Source organism: Hevea brasiliensis, chromosome 8, assembly GCF_030052815.1.
Source record: "Hevea brasiliensis isolate MT/VB/25A 57/8 chromosome 8, ASM3005281v1, whole genome shotgun sequence".
Taxonomy (NCBI): Eukaryota; Viridiplantae; Streptophyta; class Magnoliopsida; order Malpighiales; family Euphorbiaceae; genus Hevea; species Hevea brasiliensis.
This window is the reverse complement of record NC_079500.1, coordinates 93,028,607-93,034,616: the sequence shown is the minus strand read 5'-3', so window position 1 is coordinate 93,034,616 and position 6,010 is coordinate 93,028,607. Positions and strand designations below refer to the sequence as shown.

The window sequence follows — 6,010 nt, the reverse complement described above, 5'->3', positions numbered from 1 at the left end:
GTCAGATTACATCATTTGGGCAATTTCAAGAGATCGGATTACATTTAAGGACCTGACTACATCAAAAGCCGATCTCTAGCGATCAGCGGAACATCCCATCTAAAGGGCCTATGTCAAAGCCTAGGCTGTGACTGATCCAAAGGATGTGTTCGACCAGAAGACCGGCCGACGACATCGGATAGATGTACAGATTAGATGGCGGTGACAACGACTCTCATGAGAAAGAGAGAGATCGTCACCGGTATTACCGCTCGGAATCGAGTCGCTGTCAGAACACCCAATGCGGTGAGAAGCCAAATAAACTTGGAAGGGCAACCGCCAAGGGTCGGCGGAACATTAACAGTTTTCTCGGCCAAAATCGGTTTGCCGGTTATACCGATCGAACAGCTCGAGATCGGCACGATCAAGGTCCTCGACCCGCATCGGTTAGTTAGTCCAGTTCTCTCACCATCATCAGATAAGGTCATCATAATTCCTCGATCACAGGGATCGTAAATTTTCAGTCGGGGAATAAAGAGGTCCATCGGAAAAGGATCAAAAGCCACAATCGTGGCCGGAACTTCTACCGGAGCAGCTAGAACTAGAAAGTAAGAAGGAAGAAAGGAAAATCGAATGAGGAAAGTCTCTTCCGTCAGGGGTATATATAGGGGAAAATCGGGCATTTATTGCTAAGCAGAAAACGAAGCGGACGCTTCGAGAATCGAGGGGAATTAATGCTTTGACCGGACCGGGCCTGATTAAGGTAAATATTGGAATAATAGAGATCGGAAGAGGGGAGACCGGTATTAAAGATCGGAGAAGGATCATGTTAAGAAGACCGGAAAGGAAGAGAGAGCAGAAAACAAAAAGAATAAGGCGCCTACCGCCGTCGCCATGATCAGAGCTGAGGTAGTTAAAGCGTTGCAGGTAAAATCTCAACCGCACTCCCGAGACCGCTCGTGACATCGACAGCGTAATATGTCATGACAGCACTGTACCTCCCAATCTCCACCGTTGATCCAACTTGTAAGGACGAGCCCAAGGCCCTTGGATCAAAGAAGAAGACGACAAAACCAGCGCCTTTCACTCCTAGCCTTTGGATCACCCCGGACAAGAGAATTTGGGACCGTCAGATTAGAGGAGGAAAAAGACAAATATTCTGAAGTGGATCTCGGCCGTCTATTCTGATTCTCTTTAATTCTTGAGCTTAGGATTATGTCCTTTGAAATCTTGACCCTCCATCTCCCTCAAGATAGATCCTGACCCTTCAAGGGGAACACCCGGTCCCTATAAATACCTGCATGAAAAACTGTTTAAAGGACGGACAAAAAAGGAGGAAGTTACCATAGCGGAAGAACTCTGAAATTTAATTCAGATCGTTACTCTGCTTTCATAAGAAGAACTTTTGGAACCAGCTTTCTGAAGTGTTTCCTTAAAAGATTTTGAACACTGAAACTCTCCATTTTCAGCTCGTTCATTATCCCCGTAGCATTCACATTTTTCAGTTCCTTGTTATCTTTATTTTCACTTCCATCGCCCATGCTCAATCTCATTTAAACTCGAGTATAATTCTGACTCGATTGCATTTAGTGAAGCACTCTTTGTTCCAAGGCGAACCTTAGTCTCCCGGCTATCAACTTGCAATCTTATTGCGTTTTGTGATTCTCGGTTAGTTCACTAGAATCGACTCCTTACAGGTCAGTATTCATATTGCCATTTTATTAAGTTTAGTTCTTATTTTACGCATTTCCATTCTTCTTTCTTTACGTATGTTATTTTCTTTAAGTTCATATCACGCTAGAAAGATACAGAGAAAGGTTGTGCTCTAGTTTATTTCCGTGTCCATACCTTTGTTAATCTTTATTATTTCTGAGCGTAAGTCATCTAGTTCTAAGCGATACATAAGTGGTTGGATGAGATGTGGGTAACGGCAACTTAAGAGTCCTTTAGAAATAATGAAAGGTCTGAATAATAAGCCTGGAAAATGGTAAAGCTGAGTCACTAGAATGACTCAGTAGGTCATAGGGCAAGACGTCATAAGACAGAGTAAAACCAAACCCTGGATAACTAAATGGAATAGATCGGTGATGCACACATTTTGCATAGTCATTTAGGTCTAATTTCATAATCATTTTATTTGGTTATTAGTCATTTTTTCAGCTAATTTCATTAGTTAATTAGTTAGTTTTCCATAGTTGTCAATTTTGCACTAATTTGTAATTTTTACTTTGTTTTGTAGGAAAAATGGTGTTTTTGAAGGACTAAAGAGAATTTTGCCATTGAGGAGTGTCTTCTACAGCAAAAAGATGCCAAAAACAAGTTTTCAAGCTGAAATATGCATTGACCAAACTGTGCATAACTTGCCGCATAAGCTATGCGCTCGCATAAGGAGGAAGAACACTGCCTGTAACAAATTAAATGTGCATAAGGAGATCAGACAGCTTATGCACATTCTCACCTCCCTTATGCAGATTCACGAAATTGTGCATAACCTATGCACTAAGTCATGCAACCGCATAAGTAACCCAGAATCAGTGAAATGTGCATAAGGGATCAGATAACTTATGCACCCACTTATGCATCCATAAAGAGTTCATTAATGAGTCAAGGTAAGATTCCCTTAATGTATTCCTCCTAGAACATACTATTTTAGGGCTCCATGTCGAAAAATGATATATATAGTCCCATTTTCTCATTTTAGAGGGGAGGCAAGGAGCAAAGGAAGAAAGGAGGAGGCTAAGCAATTTGAGGAGTCATTTCACCTTCCACACCATTTTCAACTAAAATTTGCAGATTTCTTTCTTTCTTTACACTTTTCTACACTTCTAGTGTTTAATTACTTACTTCTTAGCTTAGATTAAAGCTTTATTTCCATTTAAACTCATCATATCTTGTAAGCATTATGGATAGTGAGTAGTTTACTTTTGATTCTGGAGTAAGGGTTGTAATATTTGAGATATTTTGTGGATTTTGATTGGGTAATCTATATTTTGTGGTCTTAATGAGTTTTATTCATTTCTTGTATGCTTAATGACATGCTTAATGTAGGATCCCATTGAGTAATGTTCTTAATCCATGGTTGAAGCAATCAAAGTAGAAGGCCTTGTGATAGATAATCATGAAATTGGACTTAATTAACTTAGACCTAGAAATAGGCTAAGGATTAAGAGGATTCATAGATTAATTAAAGAACTTAATGGGTCTTAATTAATTCTAACTCCACGAAAGTAGGATTAGTTTGATTAAGGCACTCTTTGTCTCACTCGAAAGGGAATTCAAAGGATTTAAGAATTAATCTCCTTAAAACCCATTAGTATCACAAGATTGATAACCAATTTAAAATCCCAAAATAGCTCGAATATGAAATCTAACTCCTAATCGCTTTTTTTACCATTGTTAATTTCTAATCGAATTTAATCATTTGCCAATTTAAATATTGCCATATTTGAACTTGCTTATTTCTATTTGATGCAATTTTAGTTTAATTAATACATTGTTGAATAGAATATTAATTTTGCACATTTAGATTTCACACCCCATTACCCATTAATTCATCATTTTAATCTCGTAAATACTTAAATTTAGTCAACTTTATATCGAAAATTCAATCATTAACACAACTCCTCGTGGGATCGATATTTTTCTATACTACTTGTACGACTGCACTTGCGTTGGGACGCATCAAGTTTTTGGCGCTGTTTGGAGTTGTTTGTTTAAGATTGAATTCTTGATTATTTTAGTTGTTTTTAGTTTTATCTTTGTTATCTTTTCATTTTGTGTTTGTTTGTTCTTTTCGTGTACTTTAATCTTTTATGAGAAGAGCTAAAAGCTCAAGTGACACAACCTTACTTTTCAATCGAAATTGAGAAATTTTGCAAGGCCAACAAGAAAGAAACCGTAAAAGGAAGGAAGTCGAGAGAGAAACCGAAATTGAAGCAAATATGGTGATGAAAGAATTAGAATTGGTGTTGGTAATGCCGAAATGGTCAAAACAATGAAAATGAAGCCCAAGGAGAAGAAGTTGTTAATGCAAACGTGTTTAGGGAAGTATGATGGATCATGCTTTTCCTCGCTTTGATGACTTGAGAGAGAGCATAGCAAGACCAAGGATTGATGCGAACAGCTATAAAATGGATTTTGGAGTTCTTCAAATGATCCAAAACTCTCAATTTGGAGGACATCCTTCAAAATCCACACACACACCAAGAAGTTTGCTATGATTTGCGACATGCAAAAACAACCTGGAGTGTCCGATGATGCAGCAAGATTGAAGCTATTCCCATTCTCTTTGAAAGATAGAGCATTGGATTGGCTTGATTCTTTACCTCACAACTCCATTACAAATTGGGAGCAACTAATCGATGCATTTCTTGCACAATATTTTCCACTGAAAACTCAAGAGTCGAGGAATCAAATGACATCTTTCGCATCAAGAGAAGATGAAACTCTCTATGAATCATGGATGAGATGGAAGGAATTGGAAAGATTATGCCCACATCATGCCATTCCAAAATGGATGATAAATCGTAATTTCTACACAAATGTCACTCCCGCAATCAGAGGAATTATTGATGCTCAAACAGAGGAGAATTCATCATTAAGCATGAAGATGAAGCTTATGAGTTATTAGAGAAAATTGCAAAGAATACTCATCTTTGAGTAGTCCAAGAGGACCACTCCAACTCGTAAAAGGCAAGTCTGGGATGTATGATCTTGATCCATTCAACATGATTAATGCAAAGTTTGATGCACTTACAAATGTCCTTGCTAAGAAGATGGAAGATTTGAGTATGTTGGTTAGTTCAACATCATCACCGGAAGTTCACAACAAGTGGCTTATGCAGAGGAAACTACCACTGTGGAGTAGATTATGGAGAACAAGCGCATATGTTGGTAATTATGGAAACAAGCAAATGGGGAATCCTTATTCTCAAACTTATAATCCAAATTGGAGGAATCATCCCAACTTTTCATGGGGCAATCAAGAAAATCAAGTTCAAAATCGAATTTTCAACCACAACAAGAAAGTCAAGTTCCATATCAGAAAATAGGCAACCATTGCCCAATTTTCACAGAAAAATATGAACCCCACCAAAACAAAGAAGAACGAAATTCCACCATCAAGCTTTATTGCAATGCATTCTTGCCAATCAAAATAAGCATGATGAGGAGATGAGAGAGGTGAAAGCAAGGTCGAACAAATGCAAACACACAATGTATCGCCGAAAACCAGATTGCACAACAAGCATCTTCCTCAAGTGCCAAATCTTTGAAAGCTTCCAAGTCAACCGTAAAATCCAAGAGAGCATTGTCAAGCTATTACTTTAAGAAGTGGTAAAGTTATAAATGATGAGAAGAGTGAAAACAGTGAGAAGAGAGAAATGAGAAAGGAACCGATGAGAGTGGAAAACAAGAGAGTGCAGAAAAATGTAAGGAGAAATTTGAAGAAAAGAAGAGAAGTATATACCTCCCGAGCCCTACAAGCCACAATTTCCCTTTCCTCAAAGATTTCACAAAGCCAAGCTTGATAGGCAATTTGGGAAGTTCTTAGAGGTTTTGAAGAAACTTTACATAAATGTGCCTTTTGTTGATGCTCTTTCACAAATGCCCTCTTATGCAAAATTCTTGAAAGAAATACTATCAAATAAGAGAAAACTTGACTATGATGAAACTGTAGCTTTGACATAAGAATGTAGTGCTATCCTCCAGAGGAAACTTCCTCCAAAGCTTAATGATCCAGGGAGTTTTTCAATTCCATGCCACATTGGAGAGTCTTGTTCTACAAAAGCTCTATGTGATTTAGGGGCCGCGTTAGCCTTATGCCCCTTTCTATCTATGAAAAGCTCAACATGGGAGATCTAAAGCCAACCCACATTTCTCTTCAATGACAGAACAATCAAGTATCCTCAAGGGATTTTGGAGAATGTGCCTCAAGGTTGGAAAGTTCTATATACCGTTGACTTTGTCATCTTGGACATGGAGGAAGATTCTTATATTCCATTTATCTTGGGAGACCCTTTCTAGCTACAAA

At 38.2% G+C, this 6,010-nt stretch overlaps 1 non-coding gene across 1 annotated transcript; it reads right to left on the bottom strand.

The window, feature by feature from the left end:
• Positions 1-4,377: 4,377 nt before the first annotated feature.
• On the bottom strand, positions 4,378-4,485 carry LOC131182597 (small nucleolar RNA R71). Its single transcript, XR_009150861.1, has one exon. It is a non-coding gene; the product is annotated as a small nucleolar RNA R71 (small nucleolar RNA).
• Between the last annotated feature and the right edge of the window lie 1,525 nt (positions 4,486-6,010).